Genomic DNA, 23,247 nt, shown 5'->3' with positions numbered 1-23,247 from the left:
AGTAATACTCCTCAGGCAATCATAAACCAGCAATCATAATCGTAAATTGATTGAATAGCTATTCCTGTTGCAAGATTGTAATCGATTACTTCTCATATTGGTTTCCAAACATCCTTCCCCTTTAATTTTATTTAAATAGGATCACAAATTTATCCAGTTAAAGAACCACAGACACACATTTAACTGCGGGTGGTTATGGGAGCGACCAGACACCAAACACATCCACACCAAAAGGATCAATGAATCTAAGTGAAATAATTCGAAAGTAGTTTAATAATAATTACAGATCCAAGTTGTATACGTAGCAATAAACGATTGTATTTTGATCTCTGTCTGTTGTTCAGTGATAATTAGCGTAATGAGAGTCAAGAATGATTATAATTATCTTAATATAACGTAGTAATTAATGAGAAGTTGATAAACTAAACCCGTTCCCGTGTTTGCAAGAACCTGCTACAATGTCCCTGCTCTGTCTCAGATGAACGCAGTAAACACGTCACTTTCTAGTCGTTATTGTTCACATCGGAATCCCAACTGGTCTCTTATCTACAGGATTCGACATCAATGTCATGTCTCTCCATTAATAATTCATAAAAAGTAAAAATCGATAAGTTCCTCATAATGAAATTGTCTCCAGCCTCCTGTTATTTCGAAAATGTTAATTACAAATATTCTCCCCAGTACCAATTTTTCAAACATGATCCAAATTGTAGATGTAAAATTTAATGTCTTATTTCATCTCAAAGATGAAGCATTCAGGTACCGTTAAAATCAGAATCTCATGCATTCAATGTTTTTGCCAGCAACTTTGAAAATCTTTCGCAATCTCGTCGCAAACTTTGACACCGCAACTTCGATCTTGTCCTGCGAAATTTCTCGGCAAGGTTTGAAAGTTTGTACCTGTGCTGTCCAACTTAGAAGCTAAACTTTACATGGAAATATTTCCTGAACTTTCATCGGCTTTCAGATGGTAGAACATAAAATTCGATGACGCGTATCCGCTACTCGGTACCGTACATCGCCATTTTTTGATGTCTAAATTCAAACAACAACAAATGATAAATAAATTGCATGAGCTCTACAGTGTGGGAAGAAAGTTTCTTAGAATTATAATCAGTCGTTGTCGGGATAATTAATTTAAAAATTTGTGAGCACAATTTTAACCATTCTGCATGAGCCCTTCTTAAATTAAAAGTAACTTAATTCGCAATTTGTATAAATTACATTAAATAAAATTTACATTTATTAGTCGTTCGCTCAGAGATGAGCTGTGAAATGCGCGTGAGGGAGGGTACTGACGCTGTCTGCTAGCGGTAGTAGGGCACGGAGGAGAACAGCTTTCTCTGTACTACTAAACACAAAAACATCAGTGCAGATTGAATTACTTACAGGTGCTGATGAACATTTTACATTTTTTGTGTGTGAGGAGTGAATGTACGTTTCGTCCGTGTAGATGATACGTCGCCCCTCATTTCTGTAACGACTTATATTTTTCAAATAAGACAGTCTTGCTGCACGAATATCACCCTTTTCGATGAGAACTTTTCCTTACTTCCCGATTTCCTCCACCTGAAGCCTGAATCTCTAATTATTTTCCAAAGAGCCCACTTCCCGCCACTGAAATTAATCTTTTTCTTAATTACTGCCAACAACGATTTTAAAGTACGACGCTCGCCTTGTGTAGTGTGGAATTCGTTAATCGTTCTTCGAATTACACACTTGTCAAAATTATCTACATCAGTTTTAATTTTCCTTCTTGGTCGTTTTTTGTGAGGTGTGCTGAATTCTTTTCCCACTCGTTTATTATGTTCGTACTCTTTTAGAATGCGTTTCAGAGTACTTATGGACACACCAGTAGCTTCAGAAACACGATTTTGTATTTGATTAACGTTAATCACATTGCCGCTGTCAGCTTCTTTCTTCATAAAACTGTAAACACTTATCACCATTTCTCTACTTTGGCTGTGTATTACTTTATGTCCCCTTATATTCTTTACACCTCTGCCCACGCTTTGCGTTCTGTTCGTGCTGAGTAGAAACAACAGCGATGAATATGACAGGCCTATTATAAATGGGTCAATGTTATTGAAATGCAATTTACCACACGAGGTGAACTCGGTCGAGTCTGCCTTGTAACTGAGCTTCGACTTCACCCCACCCACTGTTCGAGCTGCAAATACACTGCACATCTCAAGGCCATAGCTCTTGTCCCAGCAAACGGCCTATACTGTCCACCGACCACGAGAAAAGCCCTGATGGGGGAAGTCGTTTCTGGTCTTTGCGGGGGGGATGTTTACTGCCTGGTGGACTAGAGGGCTGCTATTGGTGGGAAGTGTGATACGTCAGAGTTTAAGGCTACTACACAGACTGAAAACATCAATCAGTTACGAGTAGCGTGTAGTGAGTGCACTTTTAATGTGTTCTGTGGGTGTTACGATAATATTCTAGATTAAATCGCTGTGCCGCTGTGAGGTAATCTTAAAGCTGTACCCATTAGAACACGTGAAAGCCTGTCGTCTGTTGTTCGTTCAGTGGTTGTGAAACGAATGCTTTTAGGATGGATCGTCACTCACCGCGAAATCTTACGCATGCGCGTATGTCGAATTCCTAGCAGGAATTTTCTCCTGATCTGCGGACTGTACCTGCGGCATTGGACACATGTTTGGTAAAGTGGAAATGGGGAGTTTTGCCTCCGAGTACTTTAATTTATCCGTGCTAATCAACATGCATGTAACAGTGCATAAGGGTCTCAGTCCCTGCAGGCTGAAACAGCCAGCACGATTCAGCACTTTGGGCCTTCACCTCTAACACAATACTTCGTCGCAGATTATGCAAATTTACTGTGTGACGACAATAACTGTGCATAATAAAATAACATAAAAACATGAATAATATTCTAATAAATAACACACAATATTATGCGAAATAACTACTTTAATTGTGACCAATGTAACTGATGCATCATCGACAAAAATAAGAAGACAGAAATTAAAGAGTGGGCTATATCATACATAATATTAACATTTCCTTCAAGAAATATTAATGTAATATCAATATCGTTATTATTATTTATAATGAAAATATGCCTCTTTCATCGATAAGCAGTTACTAAAGCTCATATAGTTTATTATTTACATTCTTGGTACATATTTGCCTGTGGTTTTAATTCGAAAACTTACAACAATATTTATTTAGAGTGACTCCTTACCCCACAAATACCTGTATACAATTATGCGAATCATTTATTTACCCCCAGCAAATAATTACTTTAAACTTAATTAGAACATATTTCCTTAAATCTGTTAGTCTCTATATCAAACAAGTTTGTAAATAGAACCTTTTAAAACACTAGAAATGTTGACACTTTTTTATTCATGTCACGTACTTCTGTGTCTGTTTGTTGAAACCAGTATAAAATAGGCTTCTAATGGTTGAAAACTGCGTTAAAAGTTTACCGCGATGTTAAGAGACTATGGATAAATATTTGATGCAAATAACATCACAACCGACATTATTTGTTAAAACTGAAACTGTTTGCTTCAGGAACAATATTTCAGATATTTAAAGAAATTACAAATAACTTTATGAATTAAAGTGAGAAAAACTGAATATAACATTTCCATGCTATTTAGCAAGAAATAAGTAGTAGCTTTCTCTGTCCCCTTGTTAACGTACAAATGCTTACGTATAACCAACGTAACTTCCGAAGAATTTTCAAAGAATTATATCTAACACAAAGTATTATCGTTGGTCCTTTTCGATGTTATATTTATCATGTGTTTGCAATAACACACAATACAAATTCATGCGCTCTGAAATGTAAATTATTATGCACGAAATATAAAAATTATATAATTTAGTTGTGAGACAATAAAAGTGCCATATAATTGACGTCGAGTAACCTACCTAATAAATGTCCAGAACAGGTAGTTTCTGTACAGAATATTAAGCATATAAATCATAGAAAAACCACTGTTTATAATATCTTCGTGTTATGTTTGAATGGCATTATAGGCCTAATTATAAATTTAATTTTAAAAAATTACTATTTCTGTGTTCTGGGTTGCTGCACCGCGCAACAGCCCAGATGATAGTCATCTTCATACTTTCCGCCTTGCAAACCTGAGCGCTCCAAAAATAATTCTTCGCGTATATCGACCTGATATTATGTACGTATAGTGTTTCTTATAATGTAGCTCTCTGTACCAATAACTAAATATTATTCAAATTCCTGCAGTTGAAAAGAACATCGTCTATATATCACCTAACATTTACAAAACACACGATGTCAATAATTCCCCAATAATGCACAGATATTAAGTACTTATAAATATAAACTTTAAAGAAAAACCTAAAATATAAATTTAACTATCACGTAACACCAAAACAGCGTTAACAGACAACTTTTCCCCCACAAATTCAGTCGTTTTACTCTTGTAATATGAGGCCTTGATATTAAACTTCAAATACTTATTTACATTTGTACCACTGTACCAATGTCGATTCTGTACAATTTACAGTTTAAACAATTATGTTTGCTGTAGCTAAGATGTTTCTGAAATTTCACACTGTCTGTTCAATTCAGGATTGTTGCATGTTTCATTTGAGCTCTACGCACTCGACACTCATCCTCAACATAGATGAGGGCAGTATCGATCACGTTCACTTCAAAATTAGACACGAAGAGAATTATCACACCGAACATGACAAATAATATATCTTAAGCAAACAACTCTGAAAAAATAATGCGTTAGTTTGAATATTGTTAAAAGAGGCACTGAGTAGCTAAGTCAATTTCAAATTATACATTACATAAATTGAAGAGTTATCTTAATACTATTCATTAATCACAGGTTGTCAGACCTTATAAATGCGGTAATTCAGTCTATTTGGGGAAATAACACGATTCAAGGTTTCTTTTATATCTTAACACTGAATCAAATTGTATTATTATTATTTACTTTTGAAAATTCCTTAAAATATAAGACGCCACAATCATTAAATAACAATCCCAGGGACGAAATACAAAGAAAGAACAAATCCAAATTTATGTACGAAAACAAGAAATGGCACATGATTACGGTGTACACAGAGCACATATATTTCTTTAGCAAAATGTTATAGCTTAATGAAAAATAATTTTCCTCCATATCTAACCACATACAAATTGCCAGAACTCGGAAATTGATATTGAATTATTCAGAAAAATCTATCAACTCTTTCGCTGCAATGTACTGCATCACTTCCGTGTTTAAAACAAACATTTCATTGCCACATTAAAATTGTCCACTAAATGCTTACAACAGTATTTTATTTGGTTGCAATATTCAGTATCAATTTTGAAATATAGAAACATTATTAGAGGGTCATTATTAATTTCTATGGCACCTGGATGTGACATCGATCACGATTTGGTCTGCGGTGAGTATTACAAAGTATTCACAGAGGAATTTTTCCAGGTACCAGGTATTTCCTAAATACCCTTTGAAACAGCGAGGTGATACTAAGTGATTTTAAAACATTACTGTGTGTATGTGTTTATGTACGAACGTATGTAAGTGTGTAAATATGTGTTAAGGTACATGCAAGAATGTTATTTGAAAGAATATACTTGTGTGTGGGTGCATGTAGGTTTATAAAACACTCTTTTTACGTGTATATTAGTATGCGTGTAATTGGATTTTGTATGTGAATTATTTTGGCATACGTGTGTGCCGAGATCGTCTCCAAACCTTCGACAAATATAAGGTAAAATCAAAACATGAAGAGATATAAATATTATTATATGAACTGCATTGTCCTGAAGTTGGAGATGATGAGGTCATCCGAAGCGTTTGCTCCGACATTAAAGACTACACGGTGCCACGAACCAAGCCCACATTAAACAATTTCACTGTCATGTAAACTATTAACATAATAAAATATGTTATTTTAACGACAATCATCAACCATCCATAAAAACTGCCCAACATAATAATGGCTAAAATTGTATTAATTTAATTACATTCATTCTTTCAAATTTTACAGTCCATTGAAACCGAACAGCGAAAGAGTTAATGGAATAAAATGAGTAACTAATGCATAATTTATTTAGGTCTGAAATGTGTGAATTAGGAAATCTATATTTTTCTTTTTCGTTACTTTTTTAATATCCAAATACAACTAATTCCTGTACTGGACAACAGTAGGATAATAGAAGTAGATAATTATTAAGAAGCAAAGATTGAAGCGGTTAGCAATTATCTGGGACACAGGTGTTCAAAATTCACGATATTTCGGCGTATTTAAAATGTACTAATAAAAATAAAAACATTATTTTAGTACACACAAGTTTTCTCTCTCTTTAGGAACAAAAATCTACACAAGCAATAAGTTTCTTTACGTCTGTTTCGTAAACACAGGCATATCCGTGTGATTACACAGTAAAAACACTTCCTCTAACCGTGAGAACTTTATACGTCCTGAAGAAGGTTATAGCAATAACTTTATTGTGGATCACCGAACGTCATGGTCGAATTGTTAGTCCTACTGCTTCGGGAAGGCCCGGGTTTAAATCTGGACCCGGAGACCGGCTATCCTTACTGAAATATCTCTGAGTTCCTCGGGCAAATGCCAGGATAGTGCCTTAAATTAGGCCACGGTCGATTCTTTTCACACCTTTCCAATTCATATTCACCATATCTTCTCATTCGACGCTACTGAAAAGGCGTCGTTAAATAAACTGTAAATAAATATTCATTTCGCATCGTGGCCTTCTAGATTATGACGCCGTTTGGTCTTACAGGTTATTATCAACGTTTCAGAGGAACATACAGTCTCCATCATCAGAGAACTTCTACCTGCATGTCGCTCAGAAATGTTGCTTGTCACCACAAAGATTTAAAGGCGACATAACACAGAACACAAATGTAATCCGCGCCGCCTTTGAAACCTCAAACTTTAAACTGTAGCTGTAGATATCCAGTTTCTGAGGATACAGATCTCATTTCCATTACGTTTAACAGAATTAGAACTTTATAGAACTCGAAAACGATTATCCTGTAACAAAATTCCATCGAAATTCCATTTAAAATTTTGACTATGAATACCTGCATTGAAAAGTTAAAAATAAGTTATTTAGTAGAAATGTCTCATTTGTTATTTCGGATTGATAGTCTTTTGCTAAAGAAACACTTAATTGTGATTTCTTTGCATTAAAAACATTTATATATTACACTAACTAAAACCGGATATTAAGAATAATTGACTACTCGTTTTACAGTTTGTATGGACTGAAGTGCCCATTTCCAATTAAAACAAAATTATATATACACTGCACCCAGATTATTTTGTTAACATCATCGATAATACGAATATTCTGTTTTCGGTTATCGAAAATCCAAAATACTTCTATTTTATTGTTAAATATTTGTATTTCTCTAGATGTTATTCACGTCACTTGCTTGTCTTGAATTTCGGTTTCAAATAAAGCAGCGAATTTATAGTTCTGCTCAATTTGTTTACGTTTTCAGTCAAAGTGTTTTACCAAACCATATCTACGAATTAGACAGTCTCCTCGTGTAATATATTACAAAGATTGGGATGATTTCACACATTTTTAATTAAACCACGAAATATAATAAGCCTGACTTCGCTCCTTCTGCTGAAACACAATACTTCAGAGTTCTATCAACAAGGCTACAACAGAAATGCATGTTACCAGTTTTATTAATGAAGATAACAAGACATTACACATGCATCTGGGGATTACGTGTTCAGGGATTCGTGTGTGGTGGATAGGGGTCACAGACAATTATCACACTTCCGTTAACGTTCATTTCACTCTAAGTTTTCAGCATCTGGTCACAAAAACATTCCATTTCCTCTGCTTTGGAGCCACAGCACCATAATAAAGTACAAGAATCCTCCGCCATTAGACGGTTGTGTCCTCAGTGATTGATTACCCTGCAAATTAACAATGCAGGCGAGTTTGGTTCAAACCCAACAGATGGGACGCGGCGTGCAGAATTGGAATTTAGGTACATTTCTCCCAACTTACTTGTTGAGCGTCTCCACTAAATTACAGGCGAGACATCTTTCTGTTCCCTTTTATATCGCTGCACAGTTGCTATGGCCGGAGAAAATAAAGAAATATTACCGTCTTTGAATATGCATACAGAAATAAAACGGGAAAGAAACTTTTCTCTTTACATAAAGTTTCAACAGACATGTCTCATGTTGATTAAAAAAAAAATGTGGTTGCAATACAATGTTGTATCTCAGACTTTCCTTTAAATACATCATCAGAAATGTCACTGATTAACCTTCTGGCCTTATCCGATTACAAAGAATAAAACTATTTACCTTTTTTATAATTTCCCTGGATTTTTCTTTGTATTTTTTCGTATAGATGCATCAACTTCGGGATTAAAAATTCTTGTCTTATAGCCAAATGTTCTACCCAGTCCAGTCAAAGAGAAAACAAGGCAGTTTGGGGAAGGAGGGGTTGGAGAAAGGCGGGGTGCTTACAGGAATGAGCAGGGGATAAAGTCGAAAGGATACAACCTTGACAGAAAAGACATGTTCCTCCAAGTTTAAAGTTTTGCTAAGGGCTGTAAAACTGTCCATGAAGAGATTATATTTTACAAAGTTACGAAGAGTATAGTCGGAGAAATAAATAAATGTGTACCGTGAAAAGATAGGATTGTGGATGATGGTCTTATCCTTTATAACACCGAGTATTCCTTATGGTGGATTCAAATTCCAGGAGGCCACAATCCACAGTTTCTAAGCTGTGACAGCTTTACGTTTCATAAAAAGTGCTTTGATCAAACGTGCAGACATTTAAACGAACACTTTTAAAGTTTCAGTGGCTTATCACAAGTGTAAAGTATATTCTTTCAACGACAGCTAAACAAGAAATATGTCGAAATCCTTGTAATTTAACACGAACATTCATCTGACAATAATTCCGTTCCACTTAAGGAAATTGTATTTCCGAAAATATTCCTATTAATTAATAAGTATGTGGATCATACACCGAAAATGGGAAAACACTTAATCGCCCCGATTTAATTCTGTTCATTCAGTACGGCGAAAATATTTCGTCTCCCATGTTTACAAAGTAGAGCTAATTTCAGCCTGCTGAACGTTTTAAAGACAGCAAAACTCATTCTGTTGATGAGCTTGAAAACACAACCGTCTTTTGTGTACAGAAAACTGACATCCCGACTGCTACATGCGTCAGTATTATTCATATCGCCTTACAAGGAACAATTCAAATTCTGTAACGTTGCTCACCATTTCGCTGCTAAATCGTTTTGTTCTGGTTTGAGAATATACGATGTTACCTCCCTGGATTAGAATAATAGAAACAGAATTTCATCACGGACAGAGACGATCCATAAGTTCTGAACATTCACACTCACTGAGCTGTGGTAAAATGTTCCTTCAGCTGTCCACTGCACGCGATATCATTTCTATGTTTTTTTTTTCTAAAACTCATGCCCAAACCCGTTTGATTAAACTATTATATCGCTCACTAAAATTCAGATTTCCAATTAGTTTCACGAAGTACTTTAGACACGTACATGTAATAATGTCAGAAATATAACATTTTCTAGCTCTCAATCTTGAACTGATCATTGTCTAGATTTTTAATGGTATCATGAATAAAAAATCAGTAACTTTTACCACCAACCTTTGAACAAGTAACAATGGTTACCTTGAAGACTAAGGCAGCAGTGATTCCCTACAGCTTCATGATACTAACACCCAGATTACGATTCGCGTAACCTTACAGCTGGATTCATTTGATATGGCATAACATATTTGTTTACTAGTCACATATATAAAGACAAATGAGTTTCAAATTTAGTAAACGGCCCGATCTGGATTAAACTGTAAGATTCTGTAAAACAATATTTTAAACACGGAATCTTCTCAGCCCTGAATTAAATTGTCCAAGTGTAATGGATCCTGAAGACAATTTGTTGGAGTATGTAAGATTGTTCTTCTGAAATTTACGATCTTCCGAATGATAAATTAATAAAATTAGAACGTTTCGGAAGCTATATTAGGCTTCCTTCTTCAGGTAAGAAAGGGAGAAGAGGGCAGAAAGCCTATCTGCTGGGTCACTTGGATGAGCTATCCTCATCCTTATATCTATATATATAGTCTGCACCAAGGTAAAAAAATTGAATTGATTACACAATAGATCCCTTTTCGATAAGGTGACAGTATCTCAGTCAACAAATTCTCATCCTTTCATTAAACCCGAATGTCAAACAAATTCAGTCCATACGTCACAAAAAATTATTTATAAGATAAACTTTAATATTAACATGCTACAAACGCAAAGAAGCCTCACGTGGCTTCTTCCCTTCATGATTTCAGATTAAATGTTTTATTCTGCCCTATGCGTGCTACATTCCCAGCACCCTGTTGCCACATATTGCGACTACTTTCCTTAAGCGTCGAAAATTATTTTAGTAGTTCCTGTTCTCGGCAGAGTACGTGTTTCCTGAAATATTACAGCACATTAAGTTATGACGATAAATTAAAATAAAATACGATTTAAGGGCTTTAAAAATTAAGCTGATGCCTGTCAATCACCGAGAAAATTTGTCGAGTATAAAAGGGAACAGAACGAACTTGGCCTGATACAGGATTTAAATTTGACAATGACTCGCCACATTTTCCACAGCGTCCACCTACAGTATTTTATCTTCAGTTGATATTCTTGAGAGCGGATTTTTATTGTATGAAAATCTGTATCAATTACATTGGCAAATCATCCATGCTAAATATCACATGAGATCTAACTGAGAAAGACAAACCCCTTCCACTCGATTTAAACTTTACTATAGATTTCTGTGATAATCGACACCCTTTCAGGACTGCTGATTACGTATTCTTCAGTATTTAGGAAACTCTTCAGCACTTAGAACGGGATAGAGTCAATTTCTGTGTCCCAGAAATCTGATGTGTATCAAACTCGTTACGTTGTGGTAGTTAACAGATTAAAGATGATGACCAAGTCACGTGACAGTCGAGAGAAGGAGTGACGTCATGACCGCAACCATGACGACAGAGGCACTGCACTGGCTGGAGGACCCTTTCACTGCACAAGAGCAGAAACACAGTATTACTGCAATGACAAACAACAAACATGCGGACCGCGGAATGCTCCCCAATACAAGCTCTTCAAATAACACCTTCATTTGTGAATTTCTGGCTTTCCACATGCTTTGATTACACCGCATTTTATACTGTCTGAGGTATATTTAATATATACGACGTTTCGGAAGCTGGTTCTACTCTTCTCTTCATGCAGCTATGTATTGACTATGTAATCACCAAATGGAGAAAAGATCTTATTCACAAATCGATATTAGCTTTGACGGTCAAGAAAGTTCTGTAATTCGAAGTTTACTACCGCATTTACCAGATGTCGCTAATTGCATCCATTTTGAACCACACCACGCCCTCTCACATTGTTTAAGATTCATTTTAATAACATCTTCACATACCGAATGTCGCACTCGAGTGGTTAAAATTCCTTCTGCGTATTCTGTAGGCTCGGGTTCAAGTCTCTCCCACTTAACCGGCTACAGTAACTGAGTTTTTCGTGGTTTTCCTCAAAACCTCCAAGTATATGCCAGGCCCCCACCTATTCTTTCCATACAATTTTTCATTCTTTGTTCATTATCAGTGGATCTGATCTATTGCCAGTGTCATTAAATCATTAACCTGTATGCATATGTATTCCGAGTAGTCTCTTCACTTGAGGTTTTTCGACTCTCATCCGGGTTAAAATAAAAATGAAATAATTTTTAAACACCACATACATTACCAGAGGGGGAGGTCTACCTACCATATAATCTGTGTACATGATCCACTGTTGTTAAGTCATAAAAAGACATTTACATTTTCACAATTATAAATCCAATTTTCTTTTTTTTGTGTGTGTGTTAAACACACAGTTTTGCCATTGGTTCACGTTTAACCCAAATCAAAAAACTTTCATTTATATTTGGCAATTGCAATCTAAAATCCAATTTTGATTTACATTTTAGAGATGCTGCTTATATGATTTCAAACCAAATTTGAATACACGCCATATTCGTTGGCTCAACAATAATTCAATCCCAAAATAACATCAATCATTGGTTGTAATGGGTCAACAAATCGGGCTTCGTTCCCAGCAAAATTTAACGAACTGTTAAATTAACGAATACGGCCATTAAAAATATCCGTTGTTCAATTTCAATAACACTGTTTCGGGAACACATAATTTGCAAATAACAGTCGAAATTGGTGGTTTCATGGACCACATGATCACTTCAGTAAATAAAAAATTGAATGAATTTTATAGTTGTCTGATGTTCGTAGCGCAAAGTGTTTGTACGTTAATGTTTCTTTTCGAATCTGTCCATCGTTTAAGTGCTTTTAAGTCACAATGTTTCTGACCTGAAGAATATTAGAAATTATGTCCCTACAGTCCTAGTGTTTTCGCGCAGAAGACATGTTGCTTTATCTCCCGACTAAATACGCTCGGAACAATATAAGCAGATTTCGAGAACGGAATTGAAAATACATGATTCAAAACATGAACAAGTATAAAGCTCAGTAACAACAGGAATATAATAAAAGAAAGTCAAATCTCGGCAATGACATTGCAAAATTTGGGCCACTGGACACCCTCAATTCTCACAATTCGTTCATCCACGGTCAATCCCAATATTGCATCCGATATCCTCATCCATCTTCCATGTGGTAGTTTTCCGAGCGATTTCCTATCAATATTGTGTCTTTACGCCTTGCTTCCCACAACGCAGAAACACGAAAAATCCATAATGGTAACACAGATTTCAATATTGTGAAAAACTTCAGTGGCTTTTATAAAAGACTACGTTCCTAGATACGTAATACTACACATCGCCCATCTAATTCATACTTTTAGGACCAAATTTTTTTTTTGAAATGTGGGAAAATCCTGTAATTTATGTTCTTTTTCCAAGCAAGATATTACAATTTATTTCGCGTAGGAAAACAGTTGAAATGGACGTTTTATATTTAAAATAAAATGTTAAAATGACTGATATGGAAGCGATAAGATGGAGCAGGTTCCATGTTATGTAGAATTCCTGCTGGCCCGCTTTTCACCAGAAGTAACAGCCACGGCCTATTACAACGTAAACACGGGGACGTCCTTGTATTTGTGGTCACTTTTAAGAATTTTTACCGTTCTCAGGAAATATTCATGCAGATTACCTCACATTTACCTTCATCAGACACCTGTTGAATGTACTGTAAATAAGGCGGGTATGAGACAAGAAGAAAATTATCTCCGTGTCGTTACGAACTGCGAGATTATAAAATTTTATGTGGTGATAACGTTTTAATGAATAACGATTCTATTTATTTTACTTATTATTATAATTATTCTATTTATTATTAAAATCCGAAAGTAAAAAAAGGACTACATTTAGTCCATATCTAATTATTATTTCTTAATTTATATAATTCGGTATATATTTCGACAGGTTAGATATCATAAATATGTCTACAATCTTATGTTATTTTCGTCAAGGGAGTATTTCTTATGAATGTTGGCAATAATTGAGATAAACAAATATTTACTGTAATTTAAGGCGTGATCCGTCATCAGGGCGACTTATCGCCCTGATGACGGAGGGAGCATGACCTCTGAAACGTTGGTAAACATCGACCAGACTACACAGCGCAACAACCCAGAAGACAGAAATCTTCACCTACAGGATTTAATGTCGTTTTCAAAATCGACCTCTTCAGGGGCGTAATATTCTTAGATATCACAGTTACATAACTTCCATTTATATTTCAGATTATATTTAAGAACTTTTGATGATAAGTGTCACCTGCTCTGAAACGGAATGGTTGGACGGAAATGAACCTTTCCTATAACGGATCCTTCAGTTACAGGAAGGGTTTAATGATCGGAAGAAACTTCTGAGTTCATAAAAGGACTGAGAATTACCAGGTCCCTTCAGATTTCATTAAATAGATTTAACGATATTACATCTAAACTGACCGTGACATGTATTACCAACAGGGTGACGCCGATGACCCTAAGGCTACAAAACTCTGTTTTACACGGTAATTCTAGCGGTCTTTTCACATTTGTATTTAAATGCCCTGGATAATTATTGGCCTTCCTCTGTAACAGCCATACATTTGTAATTCGATTTTCATTTTAGCTGATACATGACTCTTAATTTATAGTTCTTAAATATATTGTAGCGTGGGACGGTATACAACCTTGATTGTCAACCCTTGATTTCTTGCTAATTCACAGAAGATAAGTAAGTACTTTGGTTTCTCTGAAAGGTTTTTAATAGCACAAAATAATCTCGTCTACAACACACTTTATCTACTCGCTCTGTTCACAATTCAACTCTCTTCGCAGCCGTTCTTTTCCACTCTCACCTACTACACTGCTCTCAAAGGCGATTGTCAATCGGCTTTTATACAATTACAACAACTTGGTTGGATTGTAAAAGACGTTTTAGTTGATTAAATTCATTATTGCTGGAGGACATTGTGGTCTCTTACAATCCAACCAAGTTTACAACTGAGATCGGATTTGAGGTAGTAGACCCTGCAAGAAATCAAGGGTTGACAATCAAGGTTGTATACCGTCCCACGCTACATTGGTGTCAGAAGTGGGATTGTCAACCATGGATTGTGTACTGCAAGAAATACTGGGGAGATTGCAGAGGCTGAGCAACGACCAGCAACAGCTGCAGGACAATCTTGAAGACAAGATGGATGCCAGCCAGAGACAGCTTCAGGACAATTTTAAAGACAAGATGGATGCCAGCCAGAAACAACTACGAGACCAGTTTACATGCATCCAGCAACAGCTTCAGGACAATCTTGAAGACAAGATGGATGCCAGCCAGAAACAGCTACAAGAAAATCTAGGCGCACAGTTTTCGAAAGAAATAAGCGCCCTGAGGTGCAGTCAGGTGGAATTAGAGAAAAGGATCACCGACGATCTCGGACAAAAGTTAGAGGCCACGCGGCGCGAGTTTGAGACACGGCTGCAGACGGTGGAGGCCCGATCAAGGCACGGAGGGGCCGGAACGTTCGTGGGTGGCACGGACCGTGTGAAACCGCCTAAGTTCGACGGATCCACGTCTTGGACAGTATTTCATCGGCAGTTTGAGGCTGTGGCCAACCACAATGGCTGGACGTCTGGGGAGAAGGTCACGCATCTCCTTGCCGTACTTCAGGGGCAGGCTGCTGACATCCTGCATGGCGTTCCTGTTGGGGCGGCCTACGACGACATCCTCAACGCATTAGAGGGCCGTTACGGGGACCATCAGCTGGCGGCGGTCTACCGATCTCAGTTGAAATCAAGGACGCAGGGGAAGGGCGAAACTCTGCAGGAATTCGCAGCGGCAATAGAGAAGCTGGCCCATCGAGCGTTCGTAGGGCTTCCCGCAGATTTCCTGCAGAAGGAGACCGCTCACGCTTTCATCGACGGCCTGGGAGACCGAGAGATTAAGCAACACCTTCTAATGGGCGGGGACCGATCCCTCAATGAAGCACTCGGACAGGCTCTGAAGATACAGGCAGCAAAGACAGCCGCAGGATCAACACTAACGGTGCGTCAAATACGGTCAAAGGACCCGACGGAGGAGCGATCGCCCCAGGATAGACGTTCTGGATGGGGGCGACCAGTGTGCTGGCAGTGCGGCGCCCCCGGCCACCTTATGAGATGGTGTCCGCAGGTCTCCGCAAGGACCAACCAGGTCTCGGGAAAACGAGTAATGGCCGGCGTATGGAGGGGACCGTCGGCCCCACCACCCCCTTCCCCTCGCTTTACACTGAGCGTGGTCACCAAGAGGAGTGACGACGGTCTGATCACCGAAGGCTGGATTCGGGGAAGACGCTGTAATGTGACCATCGACACCGGAGCTGCAGTGACCATCGCCAGGCCCGACGTCGTAGCGGGAGAATCAGAGCGGGAGCCGAGCAGACCGTACGTGCTGCAGACAGCGTCCGGTGAAACCATCCCCGTTTTGAAAGAGGTGTTAGTTGAGCTAACGCTGGGGCAAAGTGTCATCCGCACCTGGATTTTTGTAGCCGACATCACGGACGAGATCATCCTGGGGCTGGACGTCCTGCGAGCTTACGATGCGACGGTGGACCTAGGACGCCAAGTGCTGCGGCTGGGCAAAGAAGAGATATCTCTATGGGGCCCTCGAAGCAGACCCCAATCCACACGCCTGACATTAGCGAGCGAGGAGAAAAGAACGTTCCACAGGTTCCCGGAGGCAGACGTCGCATTCGAGTCCTTGAAAGAGTCGCTGTGTGCATCGCCCATTTTAGGATATCCACGACCTGGCGAGAAGTTCCTGGTAGACACCGACGCAAGCAGCGTTGGGATCGGAGGCGTGTTATCCCAGGGACGGAGGCATACCAACGCCGACGCTCTCTCTAGAAGGCCATGCTCGGAGGACTGTGGCCACAGCCAGAAGGTCGAGCAACGAGCGGGTCGAGTAAAGGTGCGAGCCGTCGCCGCTACAGTCGCGGATGGCTGGGACCGGGTGACACTAAGAAAAGAGAAGCAGGAACGACTCTATGACGCGCATAACCGCCAGCATCTGAAGATGGCCAGTGACCGGATGAAGGCACGCTATGATCGCCTGGCAAACTCGGCTGGCTTCCAGGAGGGAGATCGCGTGTGGTTATATCATCCTACCCGGACAAAAGGGAAGTCTCCCAAGCTACAAACATCTTGGGAGGGCCCCTATAGGGTGGTGACCAGAATCAACGACGTGGTTTATCGGATTCAGCGGCATACCCGGGCCCGGATGATGGTAGTCCACCTGGACAGGTTGGCGCCGTATTCGGGTGCTGCTCGGGACGAGCAGCTTTAAGGAGGGGGTAGTGTGATGTGTTGGGGTTGGCATTGTTGAACTATTTAATGACATTGTTGTATCCATGCATTGTTGCGTTTAGCATTGTTGTGTTTCCATTGTTGCGTCTGTTTATTGGCATTGTTGCATAGCCATTGTTGTAATTGTATAAAAGCCGATTGACAATCGCCTTTGAGAGCAGTGTAGTAGGTGAGAGTGGAAAAGAACGGCTGCGAAGAGAGTTGAATTGTGAACAGAGCGAGTAGATAAAGTGTGTTGTAGACGAGATTATTTTGTGCTATTAAAAACCTTTCAGAGAAACCAAAGTACTTACTTATCTTCTGTGAATTAGCAAGAAAATAATCTCGTCTACAACACACTTTATCTACTCGCTCTGTTCACAATTCAACTCTCTTCGCAGCCGTTCTTTTCCACTCTCACCTACTACACTGCTCTCAAAGGCGATTGTCAATCGGCTTTTATACAATTACAACAATGGCTATGCAACAATGCCAATAAACAGACGCAACAATGGAAATACAACAATGCTAAACGCAACTATGCATGAATACAACAATGTCATTAAATAGTTCAACAATGCCAACCCCAACACATCACAATATGTAATTTATGTAAGAAATTGTAAAATTAATATTTACATAATTTTTCAGCTGATTCAACCAAATCGGCAGGCGTGTACAAAATCTTCAGCTATGGGTAATATTGGTTTAATTTCAACAATTTAATATTCTGTACAATATGACTCGAGACATAATCAAACAAACTACTGTCTTCATACTTGTAATAATTCTATGAATAAGAATTGTTTTAAAATATTTAAAATGATTATTCTATGATACAGTCTTTTGCTAAAAAATTGACTATATTAGACGGCCAAGACGTTTCATGCTTTTATAATACACGGTAGTTAATTTCGGATACAGTCAAACTTTCAATAAGCATAGAGCTTAGTCAGTTCAATCCACACTTCAAATTCAATTTCTGTACGACTGATTTTAAATTTTTTATTTCAAGTGGTCTATTCCTCTGAAGCCTTACATTCAAAATTCTGTATGCATTTCATTGTTTCCTCGAGTGTCGATAATAAGATAAAGCGCGCAATGTTTACAAACTGGCTCCGAAACGTCGAACTTCACCCCACGTCCTCTTTAGTATTAAGTTCTGTGGTGGCTCACATAAAATCACACGAAAAGAAAGGAATGTACGGAGATAAGAGATATGCATGGAGCCTCCTTATTTTCAATAAAATAATACATTACATTTTATTTTCAGTATACGAACTGGAAACGAATTTAAACACTGTATCCAGAAATTCATTAGACTCTGCACTTCATAAAATCAACACACTTAAACCTGATACTAAAACAAATTCTGGGACTACTTCTGAAGATGTACAAAAGTCCGCTGAGATGTTTCCCCTGAGAGGACTCTCACAGATTGTACTCAGGAGAACCAAGAAATCGTAACGGAGTTCCTGAGTCTTTGGAAAGAAGTTTACAAACACAGAGCATCATCCTCCTTTACCTTTTGAGCTGGCGACATGATCACCTGATTTTGACTTATTTGATAATACTCTTACAACCACAGAGTTAATATTGCGTCAACTAGACTGAAACAACAATGGCTAGTATTCGCCTGGAGATACTGAGGAAAACCACTGAAACGTCTCATAGTATTAGATAATTGTATCAGATACCTCCCAAATATAAGCCCAGATTAAGAATACTGCACCAAACGTTTCGGAGTATATACCTACTTCAATTCCTGATTCTGTATCTCTGGAGATAAGACAAAGGCGAATTAGGATTATTCGTTTTCTGGCAGAGAAACGAACACAAATTACGCAAGACACGTTGCCGTTAACGTGATCTCTGTGAGAAAATATTAAATTTGGTATTATTCAAGTGGCTAATTTCTGTGGGAACACTATTTTGTGGTTCACTATTGTCTTTAACAGAAGCGGCAATGAAGTTTATAGTTTCACAGACAGATATGATGCAAAAATATACTTTGACTACTTAAATGTTGATCTCACGTTAACGCCAGCCACAAATCAAGTGATATAAATTGTTTTATAATACATGCCAATGTGAAATGGAGATGGCTATTTCTCTGGTTGCTACGCCGTGTAGTTTGGTAGAAGTTTACCAACGTTTCGTGGCGATGAGATCTGATGATGTAGGCACCAAACATCTCTGAATCATCGTTAAACTTCCACTAGACTACAACAGCACAAGCAATCCGGAAGACAGGGTGATACTTGAAACATTGCATTGTAATCTGGACCGCAGATGTATAATTGTTAGCGAAGCAGTCTTGACTATAGAAAGATGCAATCTATAAAACTAAAACTAACTATAAAATGGCGGCAGTGCGAAAGTTTTCTTTGGGTTTTAGTGTGACGACAACTAATATTAAGCCTGGCATCGTAGTGTGGTACAGAAGTAGACAATATGCTATCTTAAGCGTTCTAATCACTGAATTTTAGCAACTGTATGGAGCTACGTTAAAGCGGCCGATACTTCTACCACATATACTGTTTTTATTCGCCACCAAACATCTAACATCGCAGTGTAGTGGTTGGCAACTTATTTCCCATCTAGCAAGTCTTATACTTCATTATCCCCTCCGAATTTTAGTATTTTATTTGAGATATTTTTTTTAATTTTCCCCAATTCCTCCGGTAAAACTGCTACTTCAAAATAGGTCATTATAGGACTCTATTTTGAATCTACCCAATTCCGATTTGCAATCACCGTATCACCGGGAGATAAATAACCACAACAGTTGAATAGGCACCTTTAAATAAACCAGGAATCTTCTCCCGACATTTTCCTAAAAGTCCCTCTGAAACGTGGACAGATTTTAACTGCTACAAACACGGATAAAAATTTATGACAAAATCCACTTTAGTCAGACGCTTCAAAAGTGAACTGAATTCAATGCACTGTTTACTTTGTTCATAAAATATATGCCAAAAGAGTTATCCAGTCAACGTTCTTATTTCAGCTAAGATTTCGGTCTTCGAATTTCATTTCCGGGGTTAACTTTCCAAAACGTGGAGTTCCGTGTAGTCGGAGAAAGAAATGAACTGGTCTTATTTGTTTTTGCTAGCCCACGGAAAAGTCCGGGGAGGAGACAATTCTGCAGTCAAACCTAGCGGAGGACGATTTCTTCCCCTGTTGACTTTTAAATCTCATCATTGGGGAAATCGTTGCTGTCAACAAAACGGTCAGACCCACCGGGGCTCATCTGTCGCACGTCAGTAAACAACCATCAAATATATACACTACGGGCAATTTGAACAAAATTTGAAACATGCCGTGGAACCAACTTCGCGGAATATACATGTTCTTCGAAATCTAATAGTACTCTCAACGAGTGCCCTGTTGTGTGCAAGAGCGTAATAAATCGGGGGATTTACAATACAAGAACCCAAATTGCTGCAGTTAATTGTTCTCACAACACAGGCCACGAATACGCCAAGCTGAATATTTTCAGGGTCCTTGATTTCGAGATGTGGAGGCGTAATACGGACACCGACGTCTGCCGATGTAACCGCCCCATGTTTATCCTCTGGAGAGAGAAAAAATCCTCTAAAAACCTGAAAAATATCTCACCTCGCCTTTCGAGTCTTATAATTCACCTCGTATTTACGCTTAATGGCCATGTATATTATACATTGAAATTTTCCAAGAGAGTTCACAAAATGTGGGAAGTTTAAAATTACGTGTTCTGGGAGTACATCGATTAAATAAATGAATTTAAGAAGCAAATTCATCATGGTATCCGGAACAACAGAGTAATATGTATTAACGAAATTTCATCTAAAATAGTCATCAGTCATTGAAGAAAACTGAGCAAGGACAGCTTATAGCCGCCGAGAACATGTTATTCTGATGACATCAGGAAAATGTGAATCGTTGAAAAAAAATTCATCTGGGGGCAGAGTAATCACGTAAAGTCCAAATGCAGCGTTAACTGTCAACACTTAGACCTATAATAAATCTATTTTAATCCACATTTAATTCTATGTTCAAATAAGAAAATTTAAGAAAAATTTCGGTACGATAAACCCTGCATTAAATGCGAATCTCCTCCGCGCATTGATGAAATCCATTGAAGAACATCGGCGCATATATTAAAGCAGAAGACGAGGTCGTCAGTCATCATATTTAGTGAAACCGAAAGGTCCTGAAAAGAGCTCTAAATAAATGGGGTTCCATAATACCAACGTTTCCCATGCAATTATATTTCTGCAGAGATGTGAGTTAGGAACCAAAGAACGCTCGTGCCATCGAATTTCAGTGCAAATTTGGAACAGTCTCAGTTTCAGAAGGAAATATAATACGTGAAAAAGTCTGCGTCGTAATAAACGATAACAACTTTTGAACCACGAGACGGATGTGGTTAGTCCAATTTTATGTTTAAGTATGTAACCGGAATACTTTTTAACGTGGATGGAGGAAACAGAACTAATGAATTCAGAAGACATGTTACTGTAAAATCGAACGTGGATTCATGTATAAAATGTACGAAAACCTAGTAATTACGCATACCCGCATTTCGTAGTGAATTTTGAACTGTGCTACGCTAATAAATCAGCCGGAATAATTACAGGCCATACTGCGAAGCAGCAAATACAAGGTATTAATTGCCGTTTCCAAAGGTTCGTGCACTGCCTTTCGCTTCGTTTATTCATATAAGATTTCAAATTTTTGACTGACATTATCAGCTCTGAACCCAAGCCTAAGAATTTGGCATTCCTTCACCAACAGAAATTCTCGATAAAATGAATAAATATACTCAGGTAATGAAATACAATGGAAGAGTTACGGCAAATCCATGCCTCATTCAGTACAGTGACCGATGGCGCGTGTTGACGTCTAGGTAAACGACCTAGTAACTAGATTTTCTCACAATATGATTTATCTTCCTTTTTTTTTTTGCAATAGAGCATCTCATTTCTGTAGACGAAAACAACAGAAGCGCGAAGCTACAGAGAAATCCAAAGGCCTGTACCACATTTCGAGAGATTTCTTATCCTCACGACGGCGAAAAGAAAGAGACAGACGTCTTCTGGGGATGTTACAGTCCGCAGTCCGGCAGAGGTTTACGATTCTGAGGTACTCCCTGCCTACATCATCAGGACGATTGCAAAGTTAACACATCAGTCCTAAGGAAACAGACACATTAATACTACTACCGCAAGTGCGCATGCTCAAAACTGAATGAGGACGAAGTGTTAGCCGCTGATAATTCGCGTCAAAATTATTTACGTAATAATAAACAGACCTTTTTGTGTGTGTGTGTTCTGTCTGACGACAGGTCAATATGAACAGGATCCTTCGATCCTTTTCTCGGACTGGGACCTGGTCATATACGTTCTTGGCAGATGATCCAGAAGTGGTTTGCCATTGCCTTCTTCTGTGTGTGAATGGAGTAATTGTTGGGATGCCACGGAGGAAATCTCCGTGTTGCCTAGACCACGGCCTTGCCCAACACAAGTTATAAATTCGAACCCGAGACCCCAGGATTACAAGGCCAGCGTTCTGACCGCTAGACCACCGTGGCTCTAAAATAGACCTGTATTATTTATAATTATAAGAGGTTCACGGGCAGCTTCAGCGAAAGTCTTGTAGCGTTCAAAAGCTTCTGACTTGTTCATCTTACAGCCGAAGTGCCATCAGACGAGATTCTGGAGCGGAATGGACCGAACTGTGATTGACTTGGGTCTGCGGTGCCTCGAAATCCCTTTCCGCATTTGCCTCAACAGAACCTCGTCTGGAATTGCACGGGAAATCCACCCTTGTACCTCATTAAAATTCAGTCACGTGCGACAGTGGTATGACCCATTTCCAGTGAAACCAGAGACGCTTTAACGGCAGATACGTGCCTCGCAGTTACGAGAATTAACGAGTCATATAAGTTCAAAACGAAGTGATAAAGTCTTCATCATGGTCATGGTCTTCTTCAGTCACATCCGAATGATCGCCTTCATGTCAAACCGAGGTTCAACACATCTTCTCTATTGCACCATCGACAGCAAAGCAAGTCGCTGTTGAAAACTCGCGAAAACAAATAAGACAGGACTAGAAATAAAGAAAGAAAGACAATGACCCTCTTAAGACCACTATTCCCAGTCGAAGACACCTTACACGTCTTTGAACGAAAACCTGTCGAGGTTAAAAAAATGACCCAAAACAGAATTTAGTTAGCTTTTTGGTTGGTTGGACACCCTTCACATCATACCCTGATGATGGAGACAGATTGTCTGTAAAAAGCTTGAATACGCCTTCGCCTTGACGCGGTTTGTCCCCCGGGAAGATTTCATTAA

The 23,247-nt window shown here is 38.5% G+C and overlaps 1 long non-coding RNA gene across 1 annotated transcript in view; it reads right to left on the bottom strand.

Annotated features, from left to right (window-relative positions):
- Positions 1–2,816: 2,816 nt before the first annotated feature.
- Positions 2,817–23,247, bottom strand: part of LOC147871958 (uncharacterized) — a 29,647-nt gene continuing 9,216 nt past the window's right edge. The window contains exon 2 of the long non-coding RNA XR_015538138.1: positions 2,817–11,101. This is a non-coding gene — a long non-coding RNA (uncharacterized LOC147871958). The remainder of the gene's footprint in view (positions 11,102–23,247) is intronic.

Source organism: Zootermopsis nevadensis, unplaced genomic scaffold, assembly GCF_977971745.1.
Source record: "Zootermopsis nevadensis isolate Lab colony 2312 unplaced genomic scaffold, Znev_1.0 Znev_ptg000034l, whole genome shotgun sequence".
Classification (NCBI taxonomy): Eukaryota; Metazoa; Arthropoda; class Insecta; order Blattodea; family Termopsidae; genus Zootermopsis; species Zootermopsis nevadensis.
This window is presented reverse-complemented; position numbering and strand designations above follow the sequence as displayed.